Source organism: Triturus cristatus, chromosome 2_2 (genome assembly GCF_964204655.1).
Source record: "Triturus cristatus chromosome 2_2, aTriCri1.1, whole genome shotgun sequence".
NCBI classification, from domain to species: Eukaryota; Metazoa; Chordata; class Amphibia; order Caudata; family Salamandridae; genus Triturus; species Triturus cristatus.
In genome coordinates, this window is record NC_140582.1 from 520,799,525 (window position 1) to 520,812,430 (window position 12,906).

Sequence of the window (12,906 nt, forward strand, 5' to 3'; positions counted from 1 at the left end):
TTTTGAGAGAAAGATTGAGAGAGAAAGATATAGTCTAGATGAGAAAGAGATGCATGAGGAGGAGAGAAAAAAGTATAATCAAGTGTATCAGGATGAGAAAGTCTCCAAGAGTCAATAAAATGTGCTTGAGAACTAGTGTCAAGAAATTGCTTGTGGGTCTTGTGGGGAATAAAACGTACTGAGGACTTGCGATCAAGAAATGGGTCTACAATCTGGTTGCAGTCACCACCTAGGATAAACAAATCATCTCGAAATTGAATACATTTTTGCGTAATCAAAGGCCAAAAGGAACAGTCAGGTTGTGTAGGACCATGAACATTAAAAACAGATAGGACAGACTTAATTAACAACATGGCTAATATCCATCTACCTTCAGTGTCATTTTCTTACGATATGACTTTACATTTCAATTTCTTAAGACATAAAATGACAACACCGTTTAATGGGATTAATAAAACCCTTTACATTCCAGGAGATAACTCTGAATGTGGAAACAATAAAAATGTAAAAGAAACAAAAACTGCAATGATAAAGAGATAAAGGAGGATGCCAATAAGAAGGAGAAAAAGAGGATGGTAAAGAAGGGGGAGTAGGTAAAGGAAGATGAAGGAGTATGAGGAAAAATAGATTAAAACTTTATATATAGAAAAGGGGAAAAAAGATATAGGAAGAAGAAAGAAGAATAGAGCCATTAGGAAGAAGGGAGAGAGAAGGAAAGGAGGAAAAGGGAAAGAGAGGAGAAATATAAGAAGAGACAGTACATATCCAAGAAGGATGACTGAGAACAACATACCTGAGGGGAACAAAGACAGGACAATGGGGCAGTGACGACACACGACAAGACGAACCACCCGAGACTGGGAATCCGGACTGCATCAGGACAGGAAGGAAATAGAAGGGGAACCATATGGGTTGAAAGAACATAAACAGATCTGTATGAATAAACAAACTAAACAATTAACATGAGGATAATACATAAGAAAAAATACGACTAGTTAACATGTAACAATAAGTATGATAAACCTGAAGAACCTATGTTGCTTTAGATGAACAATTACAAAAAGAAGAAAACAATAAAAAGAACATTGTTAAATTTATATAAAGAAACATCAGAAGTTAAAATTACTTTATAACAGATAAAAAGAAAAAATGTGGAGATATCAACAAGAATCCTGTAAGGAAAAAAGAAAGGTTAAATGGTCAACCACTAGAAGAATTAGTTGTATCCATGCCATTGGTAGTATGAATATGGATAAAGTTCTTAAGTTCCGCAGGATCTTGAAAAGACCATGTTTGGTTTTGATATGTCACTTTGAAAATACATGGGTGAAATAAACCATATCTAGCACCAAGAGTTCGAAGAGGAGCACGAAGATTTAGGAACTCTTTTCTTCTAGATGCAGTAGCAGTGGAGACATCTTGACACAGGAACACCTTTTGACCCAACCAGCAGATTTGAAGCTTAGATCTAGCTGCAGCGAGAACTGAGAGAAGATCCGTAAACTTCAAAAAGAGAATGATGACGCCTCGAGGTTTGGCTGGAACAGTTGAAGAAGAAAAGCGAGGACCAACTTGTGAGCTCTTTGGATGCTGAGAGAGGTAGTAGATGGCATATCTAGAAGTTTCGGAAGAAAAGAGGAGAAGAACGATACAGGGTCGTCATCCTCCAAAGATTCCGACAAGCCATAAATACAGAGGCCTCGGCCGGGAGCCAGACCGCGCCCATTCCTGTTCAAACTTCTCACCTATAGGGACAGAGATGCGGTACTACGAGAGCTTCAGGATATGAACGGTCTCTCTGTGGGTGGCAGCCATGCATACCCCCACACGGAGATATGCCATCTTTGCCTACCTCCAGCGACACTCAGTTGGAATCGCTCTCCTACAAGAGACACACATGACACAGTCGGAGTTAGATAAGCTGCGGAGGCGCTGGAGAGGTCAAGTGTACGGTACCGTGTACTCGGCGCATGCCAGGGGCACTCTCGTATGCGTTAGGGCGGGAGTCCCGTTCGTCAGTACGGGTGCGTCAATAGATCCTGACGGCAAGTACACCCTTGTGCGGGGCACACTTAATGGTCAATCCGTATTGCTGGCTTCGATTTATGCCCCTAATGTCGACCAAATATCCTTCCTCACACAACTGTCGCTGGAACTGACCCCCTATGCTGGGCTCCCCTGGCTGATAGGAGGGGACTTCAATTCAGTGCTAGACGTGCACCTCAACAGGTCCTTTCCTCCTCTTCGCACAACATCGGCTGCCTCCACGGCGCAGGCACTGACTGATTGGCTCTCACACTGGGCGATCACTTGATATCTGGCAGACCCTATACCCCGCAGACCGCATCTACTCCTAGTATTCAAAGACGCACGACCTACATGTGCGATTGGATAGGGTGGTGGGGTCTCAGGCTTTGCTACCGCTGGTGGTGAAAGCAGAATACTTGGGGCGGACGCATTCTGATCACAATCCCCTGTGGCTCCAGCTCAGCTGGGACGCTGATCGGCCTCCCATACCCACATGGCGGCTCCAACCTACTGCGCTGGAGGACCCTGAATTCCGCTCCTCAGTGGGGAATGCTATCCTTTCATACTTTAAGATTAACGACGGCACAGCGAGCAATGCGATGGTGGAATGGGACGCACTCAAAGCGACGCTCCGGGGTCACTGCTTGGGGGCCACGTGGAGTATGCAAAGGCAGCTGGCGCAGTCACTCACCCACCTTGAATCCCAAGTGCTGCAGTATGAACGGGAGGGGGAGGGCAGCGGCAGGCACGCAAATCATTTGGTTGATCTTCGGACGCAGCATACAACACTTTTAGAGCGCTTGAGGTGTCTGAATTATGCGGCACACACAGCCCACATGCATGCCGCGGCGGACAGGGCAGGACGTCTACTCACCTGGCTTTTAAAACAAGAAGGCACCCGCACCCTGATCGCAGCGGTGCGCACATCGGAGGGAGGCCTTGTGTATACCCAAAGGGAGATTCATAAGGTTATGGTGGACCACTACACACAACTGTACCGCGCAAAAGTCCGTTGCTCGGGGGATGACCTGGAGAGGTTCCTCGGACAAGCCCAGCTGCCCACAGCCTCTGACACGCATCGAGAGGCCCTTAATTGCCCCCTCACCCTGGAGGAAATAGGGGATGCGATCTCCTCCGGGAATCTCTGGTGCCGCGCCTTCACAAGCTGTACACAGCGGCGCTTGAGACGGGCGAGCTACCCCCCTCGATGCGTGAAGCCTATCTGGTGTCTCTGCCTAAACCAGATCGGGACCCCACGGATCTGGGATCTTATCGGCCGCTGGCGCTCCTTAACGTTGATTGTAAGATCCTCGCTAAGGTGTTAGCGGAGAGGTTGGCGCCAGTGGTCTCCGACCTGGTCCACGGAGACCAGAACGGCTTTGTGCCAAAGCGCAGCACGTCGTTCAACCTGAGAAGGTTTTTCAGGGTAGCTGCAGATAGTACACAACAATGGCCCAAAGCGGGCTTTCTTATATTGGACCTGGAAAAGGCATTTGATTGCTTAGAGTGGCGCTATCTCTCGGCGCTGCTGTTGCGCTACGACCTTGGATTGGGCTTCCTACAATTGGTGGGCCTTTTATACAAGAACCCCACGGTGAGGGTGTGATTGGGCCGTACATCTCTGGCGCCATACCAATCTGCAGGGGCACTCGGCAGAGGTGCCCGCTCTCGCCGCTCCTATTCGCTTTGGCGATGGAGCCCCTGGTGGCAACCCTACGAGGGGCACTGGGGGCTGGCATACCACTAGGGGATGCAGTGCATCAGGTGTCACTCTATGCCGATGACCTTTTGGTATACGTGAGGGACATAGATGACATTCCCCCTCAGTTGGCCCGCACTCTGCACGACTTTGCCACTATCTCGGGTCTTCGTGTGAATGCTAGTAAATCCTGCCTCTACGCGAGCGGCGGCAGGACCCAGGATACATCCGAAATGGCACTAGGGTACAGTGGAGAGGAGATACCTTTCGATACTTGGGACTCCGGATCTGCCGGTAGACCCATTTGACGGTAACCTGGGCAGGGCCTTCACGGCCATTAAGTCACAGGTGCGCTTCTGGAGCACACTGCAGCTAACAGTCACGGGTAGAGTAGCACTGTCCAAAATGGTGATCCTTCCACGGTTATTGTACTATTTCGCTAACCTGCCTTTATACATCCCTGCTGCCTTTTTTGCTAAATTGTCGCAACTACTTAGAGACTTTATTTGGGGGAACAGCAGACATAGGATGTCGCTAACGAAACTCTATCTCCCCACGGACCAGGGGGGCCTGGCCGCGCCCTCCTTTGAACACTACTACTTAGCGGCCCAGCTGCAGTGGATAGCTCGCTGGTTGGCGGATAGGTGTCCATACTGCCACCACGCTCTTTGGAGCAGTTGCTGGTGCTGTTCCACCCAGCCACCAGGTCTGCGACGCCGACCCCGCTCCTCCTCGCGGTGGCATATCGATGTTACCGTAGGAGCTTATTCCTCACCAGAGCTTTGGTCCCTTACGCGCCGGCAATACCGTTGGAGGGTTCCCCTAGAGGGACGGGATCGCTCCCCTCCCTAGCGCTTGCACACTGGCGGGATGCGGATATACAGACCTTGGGCGACCTGTACCGAGATGGAGTGCTCCTCCCATATGACTCTCTAGTCGAGGACGGGGGATTGCCACTGGGACAATTCCTAACTCACCGTTCATTAATTAGGACCCTGGCCGCTAAGTGGGGAGATATGTCCACAGAACCCAGCCAACACCTTACCATACAGTTCCTGCACGTCATGGGGCGAGGCAGACACCTGGTCCGTTGGTTCGTGGCATCACTGCGCACACACACGGCGATCACCCTAGAGCCACTCAGATGTAAGTGGGAACAAGATCTGGGGAGACAGCTGGCGGATAAAGAGTAGGAACGAATATTGAAAGGTCCGGTGCGCATACCCAGAAACATGCGCCTTCGACAGATACAGTTGTTCGTTGTGCACAGGGCGTATCTAACCCCCGCGGCTCTTAACAGGTACTTTCACCGCACCGACGCAGTATGCCCCAGATGCGCTGAGCCGGGGGCTGATCTAGTCCACATGCTGTGGAGTTGTTGCAAACTACACACGTACTGGCACGCAATTAGTGAGTCACTGTGCATTAGTACAGGTCGTGACATACCCTTTGACTGGACAGTTTACCTGCTGCACCACTTCCACAGAACCCCGACCACCAAAGTGACATCCCGGTTTCTTGACCTGGGGCTTGCGGTCGCAAAGCGACTTCTGACCAGGAGGTGGAAAGCACAGGATCCACCCCACCCACAGGCATGGAGGTACTCGCTCTCTGCATTGGCCGGAGCAGAGGGTACCGCCATTCGCCGGGAGGAGACACTGGGGTTGAGGAAGACGCCCATAGCTGCACAATGGGAGGAACTGCTCCAGGCGCTCAGGCGAGTCGAGGAGGTGGGCTTGGGGAGTCGACCTGAGGGGAGGGATACACATCCAGGACACGAAATGGGAGCTCTGCTGGGGCATGACCGTAGTGTTCCACATACGACCAATACCTAAAATAGGCACCATGAGAGAGCGCAACTAGACACATGGTTGGGAGCAACAGCTAAGCCACAGCACAATGGCATGAGGGAAGGGGAACAGAAGGGTTGCGGGGATAGGTACATCCATAATGGAACTGGTCTAGGTTGAGTTTGTTGCATTTCGTTCCATTGATATCTGTTTAAAAGTCCGTATGGATCCGGTTGGGAGACCTCAAGCGGCATATTGACGTAACTGTGTTTCATTGCACTGTACTGTAATTTGTTATGTTCATGGTCTGAGCTGTTCATGGGACTTACGTATAATTCAGTGCGACAATCACTTCAGGAAATGTTGCAAAGCTCTACCTTCTTGCATTTGATATGTAATTCTATCAGCAATGCGCGCTCTAATGTATGATTCAGCACAGAAGTGAACCGTGCTCAAGCAAATGTAATTGGAAAAATTATTAAAAACAGATTTAAAAAAAAATCATGTCTACATTGACGATGTGTAACGCCCCAGTGGGCCTTTTTATAGTTTGTCCAGATTCATCATTACTTCTATAAATTTAATTGCAAACTGCACATTACATTTACAACGCCTGTGTGCAATAGGTATATAAATCATAGAGGTATTGCGCACAGGCGTTGTAAATGTAATGTACAGTTTGCAATGAAATTTATAGAAGTAATGATGAATCTGGGCAAACTATAAAAAGGCCCACTGGGGCGTTACACGTCTATCAAAGGACACTGTGGTGCATCAGAAGGAGGTCAAACTTCACACCACTGCTACAGCCACGGCCTGTTTTCCTTAACTCTAAGTTACGCAGAGAAAACAATAAATTCGAATTGAAATGGACAAAGGAATCTGAAGTAGATGCGCTGAAAGATAAAACAATGAATCTATCTTCCACAATACCTCACTTACTAACTGCCACTGGAGAAGATTGAATAAGGTAAAGCTCAATTAAGCAATAATACAATCCTTAAATTATAAGACTTACCAATAGGTATAATTTATGGCAATCAGTTTACATGCTTTCTTACTTCGCATATTCATTAATGTGGCATTAAATAAAAACATCATATAGAGACAAGTGAGGAATTGTTGTACCAGTCTAAAAAGCTAAAATGCTTTAATAGTGGGCTGTGACAAGGATCTCCAGACACCAGGGTATGAAGAACTTACTGGAGCCACTAGGTATTTCTGTGCAGTGCAATCTGTTTGTGCAAAAAGGCAGTTCATATGTCTCTAGAGCTACTCTCTTCTTTGCATAACTTTGAATAGCTGTTGTATTTGAGACATACTGTAGCCATTAGGCCACACTAAACATCACATTTTAATTTTGTCACTAAGATGCAGGGATATTGTCATTGTTATAGCTGAAAATTATGTTATTTTGGTACACGGCATACTTGCTCATTTAGACATTGAAATTTGAATGTGCACTTTACACACGTTACAGAAGATAACACAGAGAAGTAACAGCACAGTAAAAGCTATGGCCTTACATTGTAGTGCTTCATGATATTTACAGTACTTATATTAGACATTATAAAGATTATAAAATGCAAAAAAGATTTTAGCAAAATGTATTTTAAAATTAATTTAGATGTATGTATGTTGAGAAAATTTGTGGTAGTAAGTCATATTTAGCCTTAGTCATTATTGAAGATTAGTCACTGACAATTTTGTAGCTTTTTTTTAATATTATGAAATGTTTAATTTCTTTCATTAAGTTTGACTCTAATGTGGAGTTTATTTCATGCAAAGCTAGCAATTGTCTTTATATACATTTATTTATACCACTTACAAAATGTCTTTTGAAACTAAGCACAAAATGATTGTTATACTAAGTAAGCTTTACTGAAACATAGAAATCTTTGTTTTACCCTATGGAAATAAGGAATTCTTTAACATCAAAACCACAAATATGCTTCTAAGGGAAGAAATAGGAAAGACTTGATTTCTTTAATGTACGTGGTTTCATGTGATATTTCATATCAACTTATAACCTAGGTCCCACAGTCTTATATTTACAGCCTAGGTCTTGGTAGACCCTGGCTTATTTATCTAGTTGTGTATTATGACAGCAGATGTCAACTCTCACAGCTTTGTACAAGGGAATGCATCCTGTTCCAGGGCTCATAAATCCTATCTGGCAATTAATGACACAGGGCTCCTATGATGCGATCTGGTCATGAGATCGGAAAGTATATATTGGACTTCCATTTAAATACAAGTCTCCTAGCTGTCAAAATGACAGCAATGTGCTGCATTCTAATGTCCTCACTGAAACCCAAAAAGGGTGATAAACCACTCATTATCTCCCTCTACTCAGAAGTGCACCTTTGGACAGCTCAGCTACTGTTAAAGCTCTTCTGCTGGTGCTGGGTATGAACTCAGTTCATTCTATAAAAAACAGTAATTCCAAATCAGTCAAAATCTATTGTTTGCAGTGCGATAAAAGAAGGACTCTCTGTTTAGCAGTTCACCTCCACTGCAGCCACCAATCACTCATATATTGTGAATCCCTTTAGTATTAAATGTCATTCATTTAAGGAGAAGCAAATCTACGCCACTTCAAGGATAAATTCAACTTAGCTTTCCTATTTTTATCAACAATTTTACATGGTGTATACACTATTGACATATTTAGTTTACTTGGATTTTCATTATAATGTGCTATACCATATGCCCAGGGCCTGTATTAAATGTAAATTAAAATGTCACAAGTGGGCTGCAGCACTTTGTTGTGCCATTCGCACAATTAGCCTTTCAAACCTGTCTCAGGCCTGTCATTGCAAATCCTGTGTGCACACTTTACTGCTTCTTCGACTTGGGATGTGAAACTATTTGCCAAGCTCAGACCTCCCTTTTTACTATATATAAGTGACCCCCAAGGTAGGTTCTAGGTAGCTACTAGGCAATATTAATAAAAGGTGGGGCATCCATTTTAAAGATTTACATGGCCTGGTTGTGGGACACACACAAATTCATTTTTCCCTGTGAGGCCTACTCCTTTCATATTGAGTGCCTTTTTCCAGGTAAAGATAGTTTTAACGTTACTATGTTGAAATTGTTATTAATATTTTGAGTTTTCTATAGCTCTAGCTACACCCAAAGTTATCAGAGTGCTTTACTTGTTATATGATAACATTTAGAAGAGGTGCATAACACATAAACAACTCTGCATACATCAATCATGTGCATAAACGAACACAAATTGTCTTCTCAGAGCCATAGAACAATGTATTTAAAGTCCATTCTCTTTTTATATGGAAAGCTTGGCATTTCTGCCTCTAGTTTTAATTCTATTTTTCACTATTCTGGGACATACAATAATTGAAGTTTTATACATCCAGACTTTGTTACAGCAACACATTCCATACTAGCGCAACTACTTAACATATTTTATGCAATTCATGTTCTTACTTTTTTGTGCAGGGCTATCTGGTGATGGTTTTTAAACTTTTATCTCCCGCCAGCTTTTTAAACAACATTCTAGTGGGCTTACCATGGTTTTCCTCTTAGATCCTCTCCCGTGAAATGTACTTTTTACTCTCAATGTGCACTTACACCCTTAAAGATCAACACAACAGAGGTCTCCTACCTGTCATTGTATCAGAACTTATCTGCACATTAGCATTATTAGTCCTATTAAAATACAGTAGGTGATCAGTATTTCAAAATTATTTCCCTCTGTCCTGGTGCAACTTGCCAATCAGATGTTCCCCTCACTATACCCTGGGAAGGTTTCTTCTTCTGGGAAAAAACCCTCCTGGCACATACTCTTCTGCGTGGATTTAAGATTGCCCCGAAGGCATCAGACACTGTTAGTATAATATTACTGCCACAATGTAACTTAGTTACTTCTCAGTCCTTGTTTCACTGCCATCTATATCGGTACACCTCAATCCCCTATTTTGCTATCAGTTATAAGAGTTGAAAGGCCACAGCGACAAGTTGTTCACTTACATGTGTTGTGTGACATTTCATGCCATCCCACCCTCATTGCCATTTTGTTAGGGAAATAATTACTTTTGCACCATCCCAGGAGCAATGAAAGAAACACACACAACACTGCAGTTTGCTCAGGAATAAATTAAATGTATTTGTCTGAATACATGCATACTTGCTGACAAGCAAGGATGGAGTCAGTACAGCAGGTAATTGTGCTCTAAGTCTGCTCCTTTCCTGAATGACTGGTTTCTGGGTCCTATATAAATGTTGTAATGCCACCCCAGCAGAACTAACAGGGACATTGTGCCAAATATGGTCAACAGTGAAATGCAAGATCAGCATCATGCCAATTATACTACAGACATACAAGTTGTTAAATATTGGCAGAAGAGAAGTGCATGATCAGCACCGTGCCAAGTATACACTGTGCCAATGATATTACAGACATACTATGTAAGTAAAATGTAGAACCAGATAAGCATACTAACATGGAGTCAGGACAAACACAATGATCTCTAGGGTGGTTCTGAATAGCCATTGAAGCTTGCCCAGGCAAGGTCAGATTGGGAAGCGTTTGCCGGTCTGGGCAGCCTATTATAGTGTGATATTTCAATACATGATATCTTTGTAGTGCATACATATGAACTTGTATGGATATATATATTTTCCCCCCACAGCCCTGGAGTTCAAGAGCCAGTGGATCAAGTGCTACAAGGAGAAGAAGGTCAGAGCGGCCATTGACAGGTACCATCAGACCCTGCTGCAGTTGAAGGGGCTGCTGCAGTGCTTTTCCAGCCGAGAGGGAAACTTTTAGTGCCCCTGACCACCGAGCTGATGCACACGTTGGAGAGCATTGAGTTGAACTATTAAAACAGCCTAGCAGGTTAGCAGCCCTCCCCTACTTTTTGTGCTGCCTCAAAAAAATGCAGACTGCCTCATGGGGTAGTGGGGTCAATCAAGCCACTGTATTGGAAAGGCCGGTCCTGCTGGGCAGAGCCAGTGGCATCGCAAACGGCTGCTGTGCTGATGCCCTTAGCTCCAGAAAGCGCCCAGGGCACAGTCACTGCACTTTATATGCTTCTTAATTGGATTAACTGACTCTGCCCCAGCCCTTCAGCCCCATGCAACTCACTTCACTCTGGCTGTCCCCAGTTTTTAGAGTGACTCCTAAACCCTGGCCTGTCAGAGGAAGCTTTATGATAAATATGTACCCCATTACCATTGAGCAGTCTGCCTCGGTTTTTTTATGTTCTTTCTATGTTTCTGGTTGTGACTCCTCGCCTGGTTATATGGGCAGTTACAGCATTCACTGCACAGCTGTCACACAAGATTCATCATAAGTTAAAAAAATATATTATTGTATATTGTTTTTGTACATTTGCTTAAATGTGTGTATAATTCGTGTTTCCTTTTGGACTTCACGGTATGTAAGACTTTCGCTCCGTTATATAAATTCTACTTATTGTTGAGTCGAGCATGTTTGCGATTTCTATGTTCATATGCATGCGGTCAGGGTTTGAGAATGTTGGCCTGACAAAGCATACCTACAGGCACCTATTAGGCCATGGGCCTGTGTGTTGTTTGGGTAGTTATGGACTCTGATTTTGGAAAAATACTGTCTGACATAATTCAATTGTTGCAAGCAACCCAGTGTAGTTCTGAAGCTTAAAGTGTCAACAAACAAGGTAGGCCACAGGAACTAATTAGAGAAATGATGGTGAAGACAAGCAGGCAAGCAGTGGACACCGACCTGCTACACTTCATTTTATGCCTGAGTGGCTGGGCAGTACTCCACTCTGCGAGATTGGACCTCCCCTAATATTTTTTACTTTGTCAGTACTAGACTTATTTGGACCTGGGTATGCTTTGGCTGTGCAGTTTGTAAGGTCTTTATTTCAGAAAAGGGCAACATTTGTTTGGACTTTACAGGTAGGTAATTGTTTTTAAGAAGTCAAAACTCTGGTTGTGAAAACACCTGCTTTGAGTCCATATGTTACTAAATAAAAATGTTTTATAACTACTGATGCTAGTTTGAAGGGCATTGGAGCAGTGTTTGGACAGTTAGTTTATGGCAAAGGGATCACGGTTGCATTTGCCTCAAGAACTCTGATGGAAGCTGAAACTAATTATAATACTAGTGAGTGAGAGGCTTTGGCTTCTGTGTGAAATGTGCAGAAATGTAAAACCTATATTTGGGGCACTTCTTTTGATGTGTATACAAATCAAAAAACACTAGTATAGCTTTTAAGTGACAATAGACTGGGCACACTTCAGCACAATTTGTCAGGTTTCTTTCAAAATAACAACTATATGACATGCATGTTAAATATATATAAGACGGAAACATTTCTGAGCTGATCGTCTGTCATGAGTACTTTTGTCTAGCACAGAACAGCATGATCGAGATAATAATGATCATGAATTTGTTGTGTTGTGGCTGTAGTTAATACCATTTTATAAAGTAATGGTTCTTTTTCAGAGAATGGTTGGTTTTCTGTTACTTCTCCTGATCTTGTTTTCCAGAAGGTTTCCAGATTCATCAGAGAAGCTTTGCCTCATTCAAAATGCCTTTCTGATGATTTGAAAAGTTTTTGTCAAGTGGCTCTGAAATTAACTTGTGAAAATGAAGTGCCCTTAAGGAATGGTCCATTTATACCACCAGTGAAAATACGTGAGCAAAATATTAAGATCGCTGATGAGGGACACCTGTTATTTCAACAATTTGCAAATAATTAAGAGAATTTTACTGGTTGGCTATGAAAGACAATCAAGTTTGGGGCATGTGACCACACTACGTTGCCTCAAAAAAGCGCTACAAAATGGTCCAAAACCCACATTACCCTCTTCCACTAACTGATGGTCCGTGGGACAAAGTGTCTTTAGATTTTTCTGGACTCTTCAATCTTATTCTTTTGAAAAAATGGTATATAGTAGTCTTGATAGAGCATTTTTTTCCAAAATTGATTTATTTTTTATTTGTTGATTCTTCAAATACCAAAAACTGATTACATTTTATGAGAGGGTTTTTTGACTACTAGGTTCTTCAAATGAAATTGTTGTATAATGGCGCTCATTTTATTTTGAATGAAATGAGCAAAGGTCCGAGAATACATGATGTGAACATCACTCATTTTATTTTTAATGAAATGAACAATTTTTGAGAATTTACAATGTCAAACATCTTCGCATTGCTGTATGTAATTACTCTTCCAAAGGTCTCATGGAAAGAACAAACCGTTTTGTAAAGAGGGATACGAATCGCATTATCGGTGTGACTTGATGTGGGTAATATTCTTAAGGAGAGAATTTGTACCTACCTTACTTCTTCTCATTATACTAAAGGAGTATCACCATTCAAAAGGAAGAGAACTAACATATAAACTTGTAAATAACTGGTTAAATTCAACTTGC